Source organism: Emydura macquarii, unplaced genomic scaffold (assembly GCF_026122565.2).
Source record: "Emydura macquarii macquarii isolate MOO-44397 ecotype Brisbane River unplaced genomic scaffold, CSIRO-AGI_Emac_v2 contig_369, whole genome shotgun sequence".
Classification (NCBI taxonomy): Eukaryota; Metazoa; Chordata; order Testudines; family Chelidae; genus Emydura; species Emydura macquarii.
The window spans coordinates 1,022,237-1,044,171 of NW_027130506.1; positions in this window are offsets into that span (position 1 = coordinate 1,022,237).

The following is a 21,935-nucleotide window of genomic DNA, read 5'->3' on the forward strand; positions in this document are numbered from 1 at the left end:
GGAAATGGAACCCAGATATCCTGAGTGCCACTCCAGTACCTTGCCTTAACCATAAGGCCATCCTTCCTCTCATATTGCAATATTTATAAAGAATTATGCTTTTTTTTTAAATTTTGTAACTGTTAGAACTAGATCAAGAACCCGCAAGATACTAGAGCCATTAGTTAGCTCAAGAGATTAGATTTTCATTGTATACATCTTCTGCGAATCAGGTTGCACATTCTGTCCCTTGAGCCGTATGAATGGGAATAATAATTGCCACCTCATGACAATACATTCTCATGAGTTGCACAGTTAAAACATCATACAGAGAGCATTGGTCTCAAGTAATTTTTTTACACTTCATGATTCAAACTAAGAAACAGCCACACCTCATTTATACATTACAAGGATGTTTACAAGAGAATCAGTTGTAGTTGCAAACAATGAAGGAATTTTAAGAAAAAGAAGCTTGCAAAAATTATTGCACCTACAGAATAACAAGCTGCACCTTTCCATTTGCCATTGATATAAAAAAGTACAGCATTATGTTTAAGCATTATGACTACTAAATCCATACTGGGTGGGAGGGCTAAGAAGGAAGGAAGCTATTCCTCCTCATGCTTATAGGTAGAGAAGATCCTGTCATAACGCACAGAGGTGTACCAGGAGCTGTGCCTGGAGATCATGCCAAGTACAGCTCTGATTAAAATAAAACAAGTCTTACTAGCTTTTTAAAATTATGTGTCTCAAATATATGTATTATCCTTCCAAGTGACTACGTAATCTCATTGGCCTTACTTTCATCCTACCTTTTTCCTATCCTGTCTCTGTGTTGTTTCCACCTGTTCCTAACTTTGGGTCATACAGCACCTAGCACAATGGACCAATGGTCCATGACTGGGACTGCAAGATGCTACCACAGTACAAATAACATTTACTACCGGGCCTTGCGCTCACTACAATAAGCAGTCCCAGCCAAGTTACAGAGATTGCCTTCTACAATGAGTAGCTACAATGCAGTCAATGACACTCTTCACAATAGTAACACCACACCCTGTTAGAGTGTTTATAGTACCTGGCATTTAAATTATAAGCTGCTCGGAGCAGGGAATCTGCTTTATGTGTTCTGTTTAGCATTGTGCATGACTACGGTGCTATCTAAATTGTTAAGTGAATACTGAAAAAAAAGGGTTCTCTAAAATAATATTTATTCACAACTGTAAATGCATTTTCTTCCGTTGTATTTGCTCCCCTTTCATGTTTGTTTCATTGATATATTAAATATTCTGGAAACAAATTTATGGCAGGCATCTTCTCCAAAACAGCACATTTTAAGTAAGTGATTACTGCAGAGTATGTGTGGAAAGCAATTTTCAGATGCATAATTACAAGTATTCACACCACAAGCCTGATTCTAAGTGTTATGTTCATCTGATCAGGAAACAGAAACTTAGCATCCCACTTAAAACATGGGTCCAATCAAAGGAACTTCAGTAACAAACAGCTTCTTATAAATGACCAATTCTTGAAGATCAATCACAGCAACTACTCCAAAAAGACTTCTTTATTATAAATACATAAGAGACAATTATTTGTGTTTGGGGACAATCTGTAAACAGAGAGACAAAAATAACCAAATAAAATATTTATTACACATCATTTGCCCAGCTCTTATGCTGGGACATACATGGATTGCCAAAAGGTCATGGATCTGTGACTTATCATCCTAAATGGTTCTAGGGTGCCCTATAGACCTGTCATTAGACCGGGTGATTTTTTTGGTCAGAAGCTCCCCCCCCCACGTAAAACAAATGCAGAATTGGCAGCTCCAAAATGTTTCACAAATTTGTTTCAATTTCAATAAATTGTTCATTTAAAATAAAGCAAAAACTTCACCATAGGTAGAAATGTTGTGTTTTGATGTTTTCTAAATGAAACAATGTTTTCAATTTGAAATGATTTTTTTGCTTAAAAATTTCCTTCAATATTATATAATAATGTAAAAAACAGAAAAACCCACTGAACTGAAATTAAGCATTTTGTTGTGCATCAGATAAAATACTTTGTGTAACCCACAACAATTTTTTAAAATGTTTTGGTTCACCTAAAAATTTTGAAAAAAAATGGGGTAAACTGGAAATAATTTATTATTATTTTGTGATTTTTCAGAAGTATCAAGGAACAGAAAAAACAATTATTCACCCAGTTCTACTCATGGCACATTTTTGCATTATTTGCATGGGGATCCACTGACATTTCCAGTGCAAGGGGCAAATACAATGTATCCCCTTGCAACCTTGCAGCTTTAAAGGGAAGAGAAGAGAAAAGAATGTGGCCAGTCAGTTGATTGCCCAGGATTCTATAGTTGACAGTCAGTGGAAAGTCTAATTCAAGAGCTAAGTCATGCTGTTCATTCTAAATGTGACCAGGTTTGAGTTTAAGATATTTGGAGGTAGCAAAGGCCTCCTGACTTCTGTCTCCCAAGAACTTTCCTGTGAGACAGTTAACTGAAGCAGTAGGGAATGCACAATTTAGGAGGCATATCTGGACCTTAGGCCAGCTGGAATATACTTTTGTATCAGCAGCACACTAACACAGCCCACATACAGACTGCTTCCAAAGCAAAAGAGCAGAAATACTTTTCAACTTCTTGCAACAGCTCCCCTAAACCATTATTCCTAGCAAAGATAGATGCCCCATGTATGGAATGCATGTCTGGCAACATGCCACTATTCCCCTCCACTTCTGATAGATGACTCAGATAGTCTTTAAGCAGACAAACAACAAATATGGCATACACCTTACCTCACTGGGGAGCAACAAAATAGGCCCTGAATTACAATTTAATATACCACTGGCTTTTGCTGTCTAGGAATGCTGGGCAACAGAAGGTGGTTGTAGCTCAGATACATTATGCTTCTGCAGCATGGCAGTTGCTTTGAGGTTCATTTGCAGTTTCCCCCCTGCCCCAGTAACCAGTCTCCTCTCAGCTAGGCAGTGTGAATGGAAGGGACACACATCTAAAAATCAACAAAACCTCAAACTCCTTGAGTTTCTCCCATTCCTGACTTGAATATTGTTTTCTTTCTTTGACATATTGGTATGATTTAAAGGGACAGTCAACTTGAAATAATTTCTTTAACTACAGTACCAATAACAGTTACTCAGGTAAAACAGAGATCAACGGCATATAAGTACGTAGATGGATGCAGTGTTATGAGCCTAGAAAGATGATTGATGACTAATGTCACTGTTTTCAGAAAATGAAATGTCTGTTACATTAAGAAATTCAAGGTGTAGATACACACACGCCTTGAATTTCTTAACATAACAAACATCATTATTCTCTTAACTATTATGCCCATGTAAGACATTTAAAATACACATCTAACTGGGAAAAAAACAGACTTATTAATTTGATAGAAAAGGAAGAGGACAGTGGAAAATTTGTACATGTGAGAGGGAGAATGGATCTGTCTTCTAGATTGTGTCATTCTTCCAGGTCAGAGTGACAACAAGTTAGCTATAAACCCTGGTTTAAACAATGCTCAGTTTAAATTTCGGATGCTAATTTTGTGACCGAAATCTACATTAGCACCCACAAAATATAGTTTCTTTCCAAAGACTTTACTGGATTTTTGTGGAAAAAATCCATCCTTGCCTAAGGGCTACCTAATGTGCCAAAAATATGTGTGCCTATGTAATTATGACATTTTTGTGCATCTCTCATGAAATCCATGACTTAATTCTCCTGTTTAAAAGGAAAGAACTAAAAAGTCCTGATCACAGAAAGAATTTTTGTTATTAAGATCATTTGTCCCATATAAATATTGCAACACGGAATATGGCAGCATACCTGTTGCTTTATTTCTGAAAGGAAAAAAGTTCTTAAATTTCAGAGACAAGAGAACATGCTAATATTTTTGTAAGGAACGTTTTCAGAAGAAGGAACTGTTTTTGAAAGAAACAATAGCGTCTAATTAAGTTCTGACCAAAACCCAAATAGAACATTCACTGAGGAATTTACTAATTTACCTGTCCTCTTGAAAAATATGTGCATCTCCTTAAAAAAAAAAAAGTTTTGCAACGGTAGTTTCAATCTTGTCAGCTAATGGTAGGAAACTCTGTCTGGCATTTCATTAATTTATTTAAGATGAGTGTACAGTCATATTATGGACATTACAAATCTCTTCTCTAGAGACAGATGATTACTTTAAAATGTAGATGTACCATCCCATAAAACTTAATATTGAGTGAGTACAACATATGCATGATGGAAAACAATAGAATCTAAGTATTAAGAGAAAATTGAAAACAGTTCTCCATTGCAGACTTATTCAAGAGAATACATTTAAAAACTGATCATTTGATATTCTACTCTTATAACAAGCTTTTCCTACTACAGATACTTTCTCGCATTGTCATTCTACTAATGTCACCTTCTTATAATCCCTGGGGAGCATTTTCCTCTCTCTTGAAAACATTTTGGGGTTTAAAAAAAAACAAAAACGGTTGACTGTTTCACTGGATTGAACCTCAAAAGCTTCTTTTGACACAAATGTTATTTTGACCACGTGAACATGCTTTCAATTTAAAAAAAACTAGATTAAAACATGCATGAACAAACTGCCCATTGAACTTGAATGTTTCTTTGTTGCTTTGATGGTTTGCAGATTTCTGCTTCACAGATTGCCTCCTCCCCATACATTCTAAAAGTGAAATGATACATTGTAATTTGAATGATAAATTTGTTTTGATGATTTAATTGATAACAGATACAGGGATAAAATCCCAGCTTTTTTTCTGCACTGCAGATGATATAGCTACATTTTTTTGGCAAACATCTGTATAGAATTAAGGGATGTTGCATTAAAACTGTATTTCCTTTACCTTCACCCAGGGTTTTCTTGAGGAACTGTAGGATAATCCTGGTTCAGGAAAAGAGAAGCTTCCTCTGTCATTCAGAGATTTTTTTATCCTTACTTTTCGTGGGCTAGGTGACAATTAAAAGACGTTATCTGCCCCTATTAATTTTATTGACGTCAATGATAATCCTTCCACACAGCCTCAGTATTGTATCAAAGACCAAAAAAGAAATCAGCAGGATTGCTTCTAACCTAATTGCTTTATTTTGCAGCAATATTACATGTTAAAGGAGTTGCACATCTTTGCATAGACATGTAAATCAAAAGCAAACCAAGGACTGTTGAAACCTGCTCCACCTATGCTGCACACAAGCAGTTATTCATTCAGTTTGTGAGACATAAAAATAATTGCATTACACTCCAGACAGACTCAGATCTTAAGAATTTTTAATATGAAAATGCTCTGATAAAAAGGAATTATGGCTTTCTACAATAATATTTCCAAATACTGCAAAAATCACAATTCTAATTTATAGTGTGTACATAATAGAACATTGTAAAGAATTACTATAGGATACTGCGTAGGTTTTTTTTTCCAAGGGTATGTTATGATTTTGTCTTTCTTCCGTCCCACAAAGTTTGGATAACTTGCCATCCATCAACCCCATTCCCAATAGCAGAGAAAAGAGCTAGTTGAAATTCTTCAAATTTCAAAATGTTGATGAAATTTTGAGTTTAGATGTGTTAAAAAGAGAAAAAAGTCAATAGTTTCAGGACTTTCCTGTCAAAAATGTGTCCAACAAAATTTTTATTCTGTTGCTTCAAGGCACATGGCTGAGTATGAAATAAGTATCATATTAATACCACATTTTAAAGGATATCTTCTGATATTGTTTCCTGAAAAAAAATTCGGTTTAAAATTTTTCTGTAGTGACTATGCCTGCAGTGTCTAAGTTTCCTATAAACTGCTGGGTCACATATATTAGAATTTTTGTGCTGAAAAGCAAAAGTCATTAGAACACAGAATTACATATGATTCTTAAGAAAAGAGTCTGGTTGTCAATGCCCATCATAGGGTCTGTTGCACAAATCCCATATATTTCATCTCAGGTTGATAACACTGTCTGTGTCTGCTCAGAAAAGGCCTCACCACTTAACACTGTTATCCCTTCACTCTGAATGTGCAATTACTGACAGATCTGCACTGTGCCGACTTATCACCATGTCTAACTTATGAATAAACAGAGGACTTCAGTTTCCAGCACTGACCGTCCCTTATTCCTTGTAAAGCGCATTTATTCATCACCTCATTAAACTAAAGAAAATGAACAAAATAAACAGGTCAGGGGTTAAGATACTACAAAGGTGGTCTGCTATTTTAACATACAGCAAGTACCGGGGAGGAAGACTGACTCAATGATACTGTAGGTGAAAATCACTGGTCATTCTGATTTACCTCTTTATTATTATTAATTAATTTAATTATTATCATCAGAGCTTATAAATTGTGGAGTTGACTTTAGCTACACATATTTCTTTAGTTTCATTATAATCATAGGGCTGGAAGGGACCTTGAGAGGCAGGACTAAGTAATATCTAGACCATCCCTGACAGGTGTTTGTCTCCAATGATGGAGATTCCACAACCTCTCTAGGCAATTTATTCCAGTGCTTAACTATCCTGATGGTTAGGAAGTTTTTTCCTAATGTTTAATGTAAACCTCCCTTGCTGCAGTTTAAGCCCATTACTTCTTGTCCAGTCCTCAGAGGTTAACAAGAACAATTTTTCTCCCTCCTCCTTACGACAACCTTTTATGTACTTGAAAGTTGTTATCATGTCCCCTCTCAGTCTTCTCTTCTCCAGACTAAGCAAACCCAGTTCTTTCAGTCTTGCCTCATAGGTCATGTTTTCTAGACTTTTAATCATTTTTGTTGCTCTTCTCTGGACTTTCTCCAATTTGCCCACATCTTTCCTGAAATGTGGTGCCCAGAAATGGACACAATACTCCAGTTGAGGCCAAATCAGCGCTGAGTAGAGCAGAATTACTACTTGTGTATTACTTATAACACTCCTGCTAATACATCACAGAATCATGTTCAATTTTTTTTGCAACAGTGTTACGTTGACTTATATTTAGCTTGTGATCCACTATGACCCCCAGATCCCTTTCCTCAGTACTTCTTCCTAGACAGTCATTTCCCATTTTGTATGTGTGCAACTGATTGTTCCTTCCTAAGAGGAGTTCTTTGCATTTATCCTTATTGAATTTCATCCTATTTACCTCAGACCAATTCTCCAGTTTGTCCAGATCATTCTGAATTATAATCCTATCCTCCAAAGCACTTGCAACCCCTCCCAGCTTGGTATCATCCACAAATTTAAGTTTACTCTCTATGCCATTATCTAAATCACTGATGAAAATATTGAACAGATCCAGACCCAGAACTGATCCCTGTGGAACCCTATTCATTATGCCATTTCAGCATGACTGTGAACCATTGATAACTACTCTCTGGGAATGGTTTTCCAACCAGTTTTGCACCCACCTTATAGTAGCTCCATCAAGGTTGTATTTTCCTAGTTTAAGAGAAGGTCATGTGCAACAGTATCAAAAGCCTTACTAAAGTCAAGATATACCTCATCTATCGCCTTCCCCCTGTCCACAAGTCTTGTTACCCTGTCAAAGAAAACTATCAGGTTGGTTTGACATGATCTGTTCTTGACAAATTCATGCTGACTGTTACTTATTACCTTATCATCTTCTTGATGTTTGAAATCTGATTGCTTAATTATGTGCTCCATTATCTTTCCGGGTACAGAAGTTAAGCTGACTGGTCTGTAATTCCCTGGGTTGTCCTTATTTCCCTTTTTGCAGATGGGCACTATATTTGCCCCTTTTCCGGTCTTCTGGAATCTCTGTCTTCCAAGACTTTTCAATGATAATTGTTAATGGATCAGATATCTCCTCAGTCAGCTCCTTGAGTATTCTAGGATGCATTTCATCAGACCCTGGTGACTTCAAAACATCTAACTTGTTTAAGTAATTTTTAACTTGTTCTTTCTCTATTTTAGCTTCTGATCCTTCCTCATTTTCACTGGCATTCACTATGTTAGAGGTCCAATTGCCATCAACCTTCTTGGTGAAAACCAAAACAAAGAAGTCATTTAGCACCCCTGCCATTTCTGCATTTTCTGTTATTGTTTTCCCCCCCTCCCCTTCATTGAGTAACGGGCCTACCCCATCCTTGGTCTTCCTCGTGCTTCTAATGTATTTGTAGAATATTTTCTCTTACCCTTTATCTCTCTAGCTAGTTTAATCTTGTTTTGTGCCTTGGCCTTTCTAATTTTGTCCCTTCATACTTGTGTTATTTGTTTATTTTATTCATCCTTTGTAATTTGACCTAGTTTCCACTTTTTGTATGACTCTTTTTTGACTTTTAGATCACTTAATATCTCCTGATTAAGCCAGGGTGGTCTCTTGCCATACTTATCTTTCTTATGCAATGGAATAGTTTACTATTATGTCCTTAATAATGTCTCTTTGAAAAACTGCCAACTGTCTTCAATGTTTTTCCTCTTAGACTTGCTTCCCATGGGATCTCACCTACCAACTCCCTGAGTTAGCTAAAGTCAGCCTTCTTGAAATCCATTGTCTTTATTTTGCTGTTCTCCCTTCCACATAAATAATCTTTCACATAATTAAAAAAAAAGTGGGTAGTCACCACCATGTGAACCGAATTACACTACGTATTGCATGGCACTTAAATAATGATAAAACATTTTATAGGTTATAAGAGATCATTTAGTGACACCATGATTTTTTCATTTGGCGTGCATAGATGATAGACTCTTTAAGGGTGTATTTGGATAAATTATACTCCAATCCACAGGGCGCGTCACAGCTTCTTGAAATACTGCTTTTGGTAGAGTACCTTTTGATGATCTTTATCTGAGTCAATTGATTCTATTTCCAAGCCAGTCTAAAGAAAAGCAGGTTTGTTAATGCAGCTAATGTTAATGGAGGCCAAAATGGATGTCCCAAACACCTCTTCCAACGCCAGACTAATATGTAATTATGAAGTAGTAGTAGCAACTCCACAGGTAATGCCAAAACTAGCCTGATTTTCAATCCCCACATGCTTCCTCAAAACGAAATCAATATCCCTGAAATTTCACATGCCAAATCTCATTCTATATATAGTAATTTTTGGGGAAGTCTGGGCTGGAGGGCAAACAGAAAAGGAAGTGATGCTGTTTAAGAAAAAAAGTCCCTGTCATTCACTTTTTGAAAAATGTGCTAAATCCTCAAAAATGACATGTTCTATGTACTCCACATTTGTGTGGGTGAAAAATGTATTGCAAGAAAACTAAAAAAGAAGAATGAGTATTGTATTTAGTTCTGAAAGTGAAGAGGCCTGTCTCTTACAACAAGTTTTGTAGTCAAGATCCAGTTCCAAGTGAGATTTCTGTCTCCTGAACTCACAAATCTGTCCTTCCTGACTGGCAGTTTCATTGTTCCAGGGACGGAGTTATGAAGGGAGAGATGATATTTCAGGTAGCATAGCTAGTCAAAATCTCCATGAGGTTTTCCCTATCAGGACAAAGACGTGAACCGAAGTGGAGAACTAGTGCAGAGAGCAGAGCACTAGGTAATATGCTCTGGAGGATCTCTGTTTATTAAGCAGATGGGTAGTTGCATTTTGCGCCATTTGACATTTGTTCAGAATATACAGCTTCATTCCTAGACATCAATTGCAATAACCAGGACTGGAAGTAACAAATTGTGGTTCACTGTAGTCACATCATTTTCCCATAGGATAAGTAGCAATCTTCCGGCCAGTCACAGATGGATGAGGGAATTTTCATGTTATTTCAGTATCCAGTAGCACTCAGGAGTTCAAAAGAACCCCATGACTGTGGGTAGATGCTTTTGATAGCGGGGTGGTACCAAAGAAACAAAAACAATCTCTTTGAAGCACATCTGTATTCCTATCTATATAACTTCAGTCTTGTATTTCAAATGTAGTCTGCTGTTCATAAATACAGCTAGTTGAAAAAACAGTTTAAAAAATTCACAACAAAATAAAAAAATATTTCAGCAGCTCTATTTCTGGTCAATAAAAATATACTTTACAAAAATTTTCAGGATATTTTGTCAATATTCAATTTTGTGTGTGTTGAGTTTAATGAAAAAATTAAATTCAGAATATTTTGGCCAGTTATACTTTTTATTAAGGTGTTGATTTTAGCTTAATGTTGTTTACATCTGACAAAGGAAATGCAGAATTGGGTTTGTTCTGCATACTGCTGGCACTCCAGCAGGTCTTCATACATATAAATGTTGAATAATATAGGGAGATGACTCAACCATGTGAGAGAGATGAGTGCTTTAGAGGTTGGAAGATCAATTGCCCAAAATGACACTCTGTCCTTTAAGGGGGAGGACCTATTTCAAGGTGTTTCCATTCACTCTTCTACAACTTCTTGTAGGTGGGGCAATACTTTGTGATCAGCTACATCAAATGCCAGAGAGAGAGGTCCAGGTGGATGATTATGGCAAGTGATGCTGATTGGGTCATTATGATGTTTTGCAGATCCTGTCCTTCCATCCCCTCCATAATAGGAGACAGACTACTAGAGCACATTGATAACTAATGACCCTAAAGGAACCATGATATCATGTTTGGGGGGATAGTAGGGAATAATACAGAGGTCAGCACTCAACGCAGATGCTCTGAGAGGAAAAAGAAATACCAGACAAAGTAACAAATAAGGAGTGAGAAGTTAATGATGACTGAAGAACTGCTGAAATACAGGACTTCTTTTCTAAACCTGCCTTCAACAAGAATTAATTAATTAATTAATTTTAGACAGCTAGGAAGCAAGGATGATACTTTAAAAATAGTTAATGAAAAATCTTAAATATGGCAAGTATATTGTTGCCCCTTCTGACCTCAGAGGTTAGCCACATCTGGGGTCTTGCAAGTTGTTTCTGTTAGGAGGAGAAACTGGTGATGGAGTCACATATTTCTTTGATGCAATCCTGTTTAATTACTAAGAATGTATACAATATCCTGCTTCCCTGAACACAGTAGGAATGAAACATCAAGAGAGAGTTTCTTTGCTCACAATCCCAAGCCTCTTTCAACCAGCATCTTACCCAAAAGCTCTCTCTCTCGCTCAGCTTCTCAAGGTCCTGCTACAGAGGACCATCAGTATATAGTGCATCTCTGTCTGTGTCTTGGGTTCCTTGTTGGCTTTTCTGTCTGCTTCTATAGTTTTTCTGCTGCTTCCCCGCCAAAGACACACTGCTGAAATCAAATCAATCCCCCACCCATGAGTTTGTTATCAAACCCCCAGGACCACATGGCCCTTGGGTGATGTTTTTTATTTGTTCCAGCCATCACTAAATAAAGGAGCATTTAATTGTTCCCTGGTTTAGCCTGAATAGAAGGCAACTGCTGTGCCCAACAACTTCATCAGTATGGTATTATTACTCAATCTTTAGCATAACAATATTATTCAGAATGACATAAGTCCTGGGCAGTGCTGTTGTTCTTAATGTTTAACTTGAGCATTTGACTGTTTTTTAGGATACAGTGGCCCTCAAAGGATAATTATGAGAAGTAAAACCAGAGTTGACTTGGAACAAGAATATTAAGTTATCTGTAAACAAAAAGAGCTACGTATCTACAACTTTAGTGTAATTTCTCAGACATACAGACCTTTGATGAAGATTGATTAGCTTCAGTGGACAATACGACCTTCTCCCTTGGGAAGGAAATGTTATTCCCTGCTAAGGCTAACCATGAAGCAGTCAACTGTAAGACTATTCTACCTACTCATCTTTTGGTTTTATTATTCTTAATATTAATAACTACTGTTTGTAGAAATTTTTGCCATTTCAAAGCACATCCCAACAACAGAAATGAGAGATAGAAATTTGCTCACCTAGATTGCTCCCTGGGAATACAGCCCTCTCAAGTCTAGTTCTAAATGTCCCAAGCAAAGATGTTTCCACCACTTACCTTGGGAGACTATTGCACAGGCTAATGGATATCACTGTCAAGAAATTTAGCCTGCTATTTAGCCTCTCTTAATTTTACACCCTTATGCCTACTTAGGGTTATTATATGTCCGGGTTCTCCCAGATACAGCCTCTTTTTTTAAACCTTTTGCCATCGGGGCAGATTTTTCAAACAGGAAACACAGAGCAGACAAGCTGCCGCTCAGAAAGAGCCCCAGTTGGTCTGCTTCCTGATGGGTCCCTCCCCTGCATCTGCAGCTGCCAGATCCGCCTACCCAGGCACTGGCTTTCAGCCCTGGGGAGGAGGTCCCACGGGGAGGTGCTGAGTGATGACTGTCGCTGCATCCTGGGCTTGCGCCAGCCACCCTGTCACTGTGACAGGGACCAACACTGCCCCCACTTCCAGTGAGTACCCATGCTGCAAGAACCCTCTCTAGCCCCCCCAACTGTACCTCCCTTTTCTTTTCCTCACCTCCCTGCCCAAGCTCTCCTCCTCTTTGGCAGCGTCCACTTTTTTGGGAACCTGAAATATGGTATCTCTACTTCTAGTTTTACTCCTTGTAGTACCTTAAATATTTCCTTGGTGTTTATACCATTCAGATACCTTTAGATCATTGCCATTTCATCTATATGCAGTAATCTGACTCCATCTGCAGTAGAAGTGGTAGCTTAACTTCTCTTTTCGAAATATTGATCTGTGCTTTTGAGATAGTGCAGCAAATACTTGTATTACAATCCATTTTCTGAGTGTTACCATGTACTGAAAGGGCGGAGTTTAATATTTGATAACTATATATTTTAAACACTAAATCATAAATAATATCTGGACATACACAACATCCTCCACTTCTCTGAAACAATACCAGGACACAGTGATCACAATATGGGCCGCCACTTCTGTTTCTATAAGTTTCTGCTCAGCATTTACAATAATTTCCCCCAAAAGAGTAAATGATTAATACAACAACTTTTCACCAACGCTCAGTTTTTGAGTTCTCTAGATGAGAGATGGATCAGAACAGCAGAACTGCATCCAGATCCAGTTCTGGATTGCAAATTCCCCAAAATTCAGGAGTATTTGGATTTGGTTTAGTTCAGATGTTCCCAAACTAGGATATAAAGTATCATTAGTGGGATGTAAGCTTGATGGAAATAGTACACCAAAAACTCAAAAAAGAAATCTTTCCGTTTCAAAACAGTCATTACACATACTGCTAGAAAATGCCAGAGAAACAAAATGCACTCTTCTGGCTACCTTCAGCAAGAGGACTATCAGGTGAATAACTAATTGACCAATTTGGAATAGTAGTTATATTTAGTGGTGAGTTGTGCACGGTGGCTATGTTGATGGGTGCTGTACACTCTGGTGGCACACAGATGGCTGGCTTTCCGCTAGGCCTAGCCTTCGGCTTGCACTGAGCTGCACAACTTAAGATACCGAAGCAAACCCGTGAAGTTTCATGTCACACCCTGAGAGCCCCTCATCCAGAAAGACACCCACACTGGGCTCAATTAAGCTGTCATTGGGCCATAGGCAAACATGTACTTCTGGGCCCCTGCCTTCTCATAAACAAACAGCCATATAGGACACTGACTCTCACCTTGGCCAGGCCGGCCAGGCTATGGATCTGCCAGGACCAGGTGTTCATCCTGCCATTTTGCAGAGCTGGAGCTCCCTCTGTGCACTCCGTACTGCAAAGGCTGCATCTGGATCCTTGTGGGGCTGGGAAGCAGGGGGAAATGTGGAATTGCCTTCTGTCCCCTTAGGGAATTTGGGGAGTGGGAATGATCAGTCAGGTCTGCTGGATAAAAGTCTTGCTGTAGAACTGAAAGGAAAAGCAGCCTGACTCTTTAGTCAGAGCAGTTGGCTGGCATCAATTTGAGCCTCCTGCCAGTAGAGGCATGCCCTACATGAAATTTTCCCAACATTACAGGCATTTAGGAGCCTGGATTGGGAGAGGTAGAGTTGCTGAGTGGCAAGAGGCCTCCTGGAGCTGCCTGATGCCCTAACAAAGTGCCTCACATCCAGCCCAGATGCCGCAGGTTGCTACCCCAGCCTGCTGGTTCCCCGCCCTTTTACACGCACACCACAAGAGCCCCGTGCATTCTAGCCAGAACCTCTACACTCCAACCACATGTCCTCTAACCCTCCCAGCCAGACTCATCAGCCAAGCTCTTTTTGCATTTAATTTCCCCCAGTCATACCAGACATTCTGGTACTTTTGGGAATGGCTTTGGCTGGCAAGCAAAGTCACGTTGGCAGGGGCAGAGTGGTGCGCCATTCAAAAATGGCATCCCCCATCTGATACCAGATTACACTGTGTCTGATTTTGTCTTAGTACTGGACGGAGGAACAAACCACCAAAAAAAGAGGGAAGTGTCCAGTTTAAAACCAGATGAACGGCCTGCCTAGGCAGTAGTGTGAATTAAGACCTGAGTGAAATTCCGTGGGATTCCATTGGATTCCTGTTACAAATAAACCACCACCCAAGATTGTTAGATAGTATGAGCACAACTACTTATCATTTGGATTTACTCTGAGTGGTGAAGAAAGTGAATCGGTGCCTCAATGGATAACAGTTCACAGCAATTGTTCAATGAAACCTTCCCTATTTCAACTCACAGATTCAGACTTTAAGGCCAGAAGGGACCATCATGATCATCTTCAACATAACCTTAATACAGAGCACAGCACTTTAAAAGACAAACTTCTCAATTTTTTAAGCGAAACCATATTGATTTGAAAGACAGACAAAAACAATAACATCTCACTGGCATTAATATGAAGACTCCCAGAAGTGTGTTATCGTGTAAGCTTGAGAATTGTTCAAACTGGGAAACCTCACACAATTGATGAGACTCCTGTGTTACCTTCAGCAAAACACATTGCCTCATTGGTTCTTGTGGATAAACCTGTAAAATAGCTTGACATCATTTATCTATCTAACAGCAGCACGTCAACAAGGTAAATAGTCTTATCTAATGCATCCAGTTAAGTAAATGATTAGTAATCACAAAATTATCAGTATACCTTTAACATGGCACCTGAAAGACAGCCCCTGTTGTAGTATGATATGCCATCTGAATGTGTTCAACTGTCAGAGTAACTGCAATGCTAGGAAGGTGACAAATTGGGATTACTGCTAATGATTAACACATATAAATGTGTCATCAGCTAAATTATGCTAAAATATTCTGTTATTAGAGCTGATGAAGAAAATTATTTTTCTCTGTGAAAAGTTTCAGGAAATTTTGAGGGATTTTATTGAGAAACTGAAAACTAAAAACATTTTGTGTTTTGGTTTAGGTTGCCAAAATAAAATAAATGTGGCAAGGTAGGCCTGTTTGGCCCCGTGGGTCTATGCTCCCTTTGGCTATGCCGGTGGTGTGGCTGGGTGGAAGCAGGGGGAGGGGGCCCAGTCCCACCCTCTACCCCAGGTCCCAACCCAGGGACCCTGAAAGGAGTAGCCTCAAACAGCTTAGTCCATGGTCTACTACCTTCCCTGGGTCTCTCATCTACAGCCCCCCTGCTTGTTGTCCTCCTTCAGGCTTTTGGGGCCAGAGTCCCCCGACCTTGCTCAGACAAGCTTCTCCTTAACTCCTGTGGCTGTCACAACACCCACTCTAGCTCCAAGCCTTGTAGCAGCTCAACTCCACTCAACTCCCTCTCAGCTACCCCTGCCTACTTGAAACAGAGGCTTTTACCTGCTGTGGCAAGGTCCTTAATTGGGTTCAGGTGGCCCAATTAACCTGGAGTAACCCTGGCTGTGTTACCCAGGGAACAGGTATTTGGTAAGCCTGGGGCTGATATATATGCCTTCCATCACCCTCCTATAGCCTTCAGGGCTGGCCCCGTCACATAAAATAAAATAAAATAAAAGGTTTCATTCCCCAAAATACAAAAATGTTCCATTTTCAGTTTTTTAACAAAACCTCCCAAAAATTTCCATTAAAATTTCCATTTTGGTGAAAAAGCCATTTTCCCTCAGAAAAACATTTTGACAGAAACTCTTGCATTGGCTCTGCCTATTATTGTTACCTTGTCCTTCCTCTCCATACTTTCCTGCTCGTTCATTTATTCATCTACCTCTTTGCTTTTACTACAGATTATAAACTCTTTGGGACAGGGTCTGCCATTTACTGGTCATTACTACCTAGTAGTTTTAAAAGAACTCAGTGGTATAGTTAATTAGTGTGATAACACTATAAATGATGCCTATAAAAGCTGAATTGTTATATGCATAAATAGGTTGTAAGCTCCTTAGGACAAGGACTATATCCTTGTTTACAGATAGGGTTGAGTACTGTATAAAAAATAACAATAACAATATTTAATGGTAACTAACATGAAATAAGGTCTCAGGGTTGTATATGAAATTCAAGTGAATATCCATTTCCTTTCTTTTTCTGTTTTCAGTTGTAGAGCAGGAAAAAAAGAAAACACAGTAGATATAATCTGACACAGAAAGTTCAGTTTCATGGTGTCAGTGACAATCATGTTAACCTATATGAAAAGTCTATATCCACTAGTATCCCTGGGGAAATGGCAATGCATCATGTAGTGTCCAAAAGAAAAGTCACAGCATCAGTTAACAGAAGTATCTTTCCAAGGAGCTGCCTGAGGCCTGACAGACTTTCTTCTAATAAGAGACTACCTATAAATCACTTCCACACAGGTTGACTAGACAAGCATTCACATTGACGAAACTGTTCTGAAAGTTAATTTCTTTCTAGATTATATTCTTTTGCCCAAATGGAAAAATGGTGTCTGGTCAGGGGGAAAAAGCAGAATGAGAATATTCAAATAAAATTAACAATATAACACTACAATGAGCAATACAGTATGACAAACATTCAATTTATATTGGATAATAGCAATTCTTTTTAACTTGCTAGCTGTTTGTGAATGTTCATACTCCTGGAGCTATGATAAATCATGAGAGAGTCATATGGGGGCTCCCTAGCATGAATTCTGCTTTGTTAAAAAGCTATATTAACCAAGTGCACGTTAAGTGGCATTACCTTCTAAGGTGCTAAATAGACCTGATGAGAAAGTTTTCACACAGGACAGCTTTCCATTGGAGAATGTCGTTGCCTTGAAATCAAAAGATTTTGTGAAATGAGTTGATTTTGACAAACTTTTTTTTTAAAACAGAAATTTTGAAAGGATTTGAATCAAAATGAAGTATTTTGTTTCGACTTTCTTGGTTCATTTAGACTTTTAACATAACCCCCCCCCCTCAAACTTTTAATTAATGTTATTATATATTATGATATATTTCATATTTGATATTGTAATGTTTCACATTATCAAAACTAAATGTTTCAAAAAGATCATTGCAGTGTTTCCAAAATGAAATGTCAAAATTTGCATTCCTCGGTAAATTTTGAAATGCTGACCATTTGTCCCTGTTCAGGACGAAAGGGAAGTTTGAAATGTTGGAAACTCCCACAGAATGCAAATTCTATTTTCCGAATAGCTCTAGATGAAAACTGTCAGCTCCCTTTGACCTCACGGGGAGCTGAGGTGAGACACTGCCTTGCACAAGTAGTGTAGATTATCATGGGATGAGGGCCTTAATCTTCAATTGCAGATTTATGTTGACATTTTAAAAAGGAAAAAGATGTTGCAAAACCTGAACACAGCCAAAGGATGCAAGTTGTTCAAAGGAAATTGTAAGAAGAAACTGCATCTCTTTCCTATCAGTATTATTTATTATAATGTATTATTATCTATTTCCAGTAGTATCCATAATGGGCCAGTGGTGTTTTCCTAATTTAGAAAATATGATTGCTTCCCTGAGCAGTTTGCAGTCTGAAGACAGACATAGGAACAGATGGAGAGTGAGGAGAAGGAAGTGGCACAACAAATATAAGAAGGAAATAACATCCAATACTTTCTAATGAAGTTTGTGATAACAAATGGGGCTGTGCTGAGACCTGGTAGTATCCAGGTGGATTGAACTAAATTTCCAAACTTGTGCACCTAAACTCTGGTACCATGAACAGATTTAGGTACCTACATGCTGTTCCAAGTGCAAAGGTTTTAAGGTAACAAGTATCCAGACCATCTGGTTGACCTGTTTACACATTTGTTAGTTCAAAAATATTGATTATGATAACAGGCAGGCATAGAAAGTATTGATATGGCAACTGAGACGTAGTTCCTGGTGTAGATATACATTCCCCACTGGCCTTGTGGAAGGTTCCAGAAATTTGTAATAGGAAAGAAATTAGTGGCACATCTGGCACTCTTCACAATCAGTGGGACTTAAAAACAAATCTTCCTCTGAAAGGCACATTAATCACAGATTTGATTTGATTATCACAGAAAATGAAATTGTACATGGTCAACTTCTCTTCCAGAGAAAAAGCTTCTGGCTCAGCCTTTTTTTCAAATTGGTCAGTTATCTGAAATGCCAATCATTGTAAGGAAAACGTACTTTTCAAAAGTTTTAAAAGCCTCATTTTTCTAGATAAAATATTCTGTTAATCAATATATGAAATGTCCCAGATTAGGGTTCTAAAACTAGTTCATGGTGGCAGATACCTAGAGTGAATTCCCAGGGAATCTGTGGCAACCCTTACGTGTCCTCAAAATTAAATTTTTGTGTATAGGTAACCTTCCCCCTCTTTTATAATCTATCCCTGTCTGTGGTAACTAATCGACCTTCCCTGCCAATGTTGTCTTTTATCCCTATTATTAGATAACTGAATAACTTTTCAGAAGTATCTATTTATTTGTTTTTGGAATGCACCAGACTACTCCAACTGGAAGGTTTCAAAATTAAATTCCTAGGAACAGATTCCCCCAGGTTCCTCCTACCCAGGATTTACTTTCCTCTCTATTAATTAATATTTCACTTGATTAGATTCATAGATTCCCGGGCCAAAAGATTCTGTTGCAATCATCTACTCTGACCTCCTGTTTAACACAAGCCATAGAATTTTCCTGAATTAATTCCTCTTTGAATTAGAGCACATCTTTGAGAAAACATCCACTCTTCATTCAAAAATTACCAGTGACGGGAATCCACTAGGAGCTTAGGAAAGTGGCTCCAATGGTTAATTACCCTCTGTTAAAAATATGCTTTTTTTCTAGCCTGAATTTGTCTAGCTTCAACTTCCAGCCATTGGATCTTGTTACTCCTTTATCTGCTAGATTGCAGAGCCCTCTATTAGCAAAGAATTATAGCAAAAAATTGTGGTCCTATTGAAATTAATGGCAAAACTCCTTTTCACTTTAATGTGGCCCAAGATTTCAACGCCAGAGTCTGTGCACTGCCTTGTTTTGAGACAACTGACTGCTGATGTTCCAGTATAAAAACTTAAAACACAAAGGACTAACCAAATCTTGGGTCAAATTCTGTTCTCACTTACTCAAGTGCAACTCAGATTGACAATGTATTGTATTATTTCACTGTTCTCAAAGGGGTACGCCACTCTCCCCCATTTAGCATCATCTGTGGCTCTGATACTTTCACTTCTAGTTCATTAATGAAGACACTAAAGACCACCAGATCTAACACAATCCCTACAGGGTTCTTCTAGATTCTTCCCTCCAACTTGCCATTTTTTTTTACCCTTTGTTTAAGATGATACTTCTTTTAAAATTTTCACCTTGGTCATCCACATACTCATGGTCCATGGTCTTAGAATTCTAGGCCAGGTTGGCTTGAATTCTCTTAGTTAATATTGTAAGATTTCATTTGAAACAGCATAATTTCATTCTAGCAGGAATTTGCTATGGAATTCTTCAGGATCAGGAAAATCAATATTTGCCTTCTTTCCATTTTCTTCTTATAGGTTCTCAGATGTATTAGGAGGCTGGCTATGAATTTTCATTTCTGTATATTGATCTTTGTATTATCCCGAGCTGTTCTCATTATACAGACTTCTAATTGGGCAACACATTATATTGTTTTTATATAACATTTTGTTCCTTGCCACTGAATGTTCAAGGCAGGGTTTAAATTCTCAGAGTATTTCCCAGAGCACAGGATTCAGGGCACTGGAACTCAGGGCCCCTGCCCTGCGGGTTTGAAAATATCTATTGGAGCTCTGCTCCAGACTGCTCCAGCTGAATTTAAGTTCTGAGTCAAGGGTTTTACACAACCTTATTTATCAAACTTCCCTGTCACCTCTGCTCCTGCCAAGTCTCCTAGAGTCGCTCTATTTATCCCAAAGTCATTTTTGTTCTGCGGTTAACTTATCATTTCTATATGATGCTCCTTCCACCTAGAACTCCCTACCCTTTGAACCAAGTGAAAGTCCCTTGCCAAATATTTTTTAAATGACTTAAGACTCTCCTCTTTAAATATCATTTTTTAGCCAAATTTGTGTATAATCCTTTTCAAATTTTGTGGTGCCCAGGAATGTTTGCACTTTAAAGTGCTTCAGAAATGAGATTGCAAATACTAGAATTCAAATTAGGTACAGACTCATCTTTGGAAATGCCAATTCCTCATAGAATTATTCAGTAGTGACTGGTGAAGGTAGAAGATACAGGGACAAACAAAAATTCATGATGTCCTCCTAATACTCAAATTATGTTTTCTTTTATTTAAACAAATCTGATCCCAAAGCAAATCTGGGAGGCCAACTTGGTTCCTCTGGGATACCTGGGATCAGCCAGGTGCACATATACATATTTTCTTCTTTATTTAATCTAGAGAAAGTCCTGGGATAGATCTGAATCACAAATATGTTTAATAGCATGATGCTGCTAGAACTGGCAATCTTCTGCGAGGTAGAAGAGATAAAAGGGGCAAGATATAAGTTTCTATTTTATTGTCCATCCCTGTACTTTCTAAGTACAAAACTCAAGGGGGCCATTTACCTGAGTAAATACTAGTTAACATAAGTAAGTGTTGTAAAATTAGACCCCATAGGAATAATGCTGAATTTTAATTACCTTCCCATCCCAAGGTACTATGAGGTATAATACATACCTTTAATAGGCAATCAGAATAAGAAGTGATGTTAAATACCAATTCTGCCCCCCTATAAATCTAAGTATTATGGTTCCCTGGAGAATTTGCCTGCTTCTCATGTTTGTTACTTCTACACAGTTCTGAACTCAGATCTGCTCTATACTGTTTTTGTACTGATATAACTATATTCATCTTGAAACTGATGGAAGTAAATCAATGCATTCCCCTAGTGCAGACATAGTAATAACAGTATAAGGTGCTTATATTCACATAACTTATTCCTGTAAATTTATGAAAATAAGCTATACCAGTATCAGCATTTTTTTTTATCAGTATAACTGCCTCCACATTAGGTGTTGCACTGATTTAACTTTATCGGTTTCTGATTAGTTACATCAGTAAAAATATTGTATGTAGGCCAGACCTTAGTATTTATTATAATTACTTTTGTTATGAGGTGCTAACTACACAGTGGTGGAGACATTACCCTAATAACTGCCTTACCTTCAGTGTGTTTTTCCTTGTGCTATTTTTCTAGTAGGACAGTTTACTCAGCTGATCTAACTCTTATCACTTTATAAACATACCAAAATCTTAAAGACAAAGTTCTGTCTAGTCAATATTACTGTATCATAAAACAAAGCCAGCATTGTCAAAAAAAAAGTTTGATGGTTTCATTTTTATCAGCCTCAGTGGGGAAAGTTTTTAATACCTTTGATCTCCAGTGGCTGTAAAGTTCTGAGCGAAGTTCAATTATTTTAATGACATCACATCGGCATGACCTTTCCCTGTCATGTCTGATTCAAAAAGGGATTCAATATTTATATGGATATCAGGAATATGCAAAGTTGTAATTTATTATGATATCAAAACATTTGGAAGGGGTATTAAACTTTGTGCTTCCTATCTTAAGCAATCTGACTATTAGAGATCAGGATGAGACCTATATATCCTACATCTGCCTACTGCAGGGGTTCTTACACCTTCTTACGCATCAGGTACTGGCCACTGTCAGCGATGGGCTACTGAACTGGATGGTCCTAAAGTCTTATCCAATATGGCATGTCTCAGGTTCCTGATAAGGATAGTGGTAACTAGTAATTGAGGTTCCATCTTCTGGAAAATGTA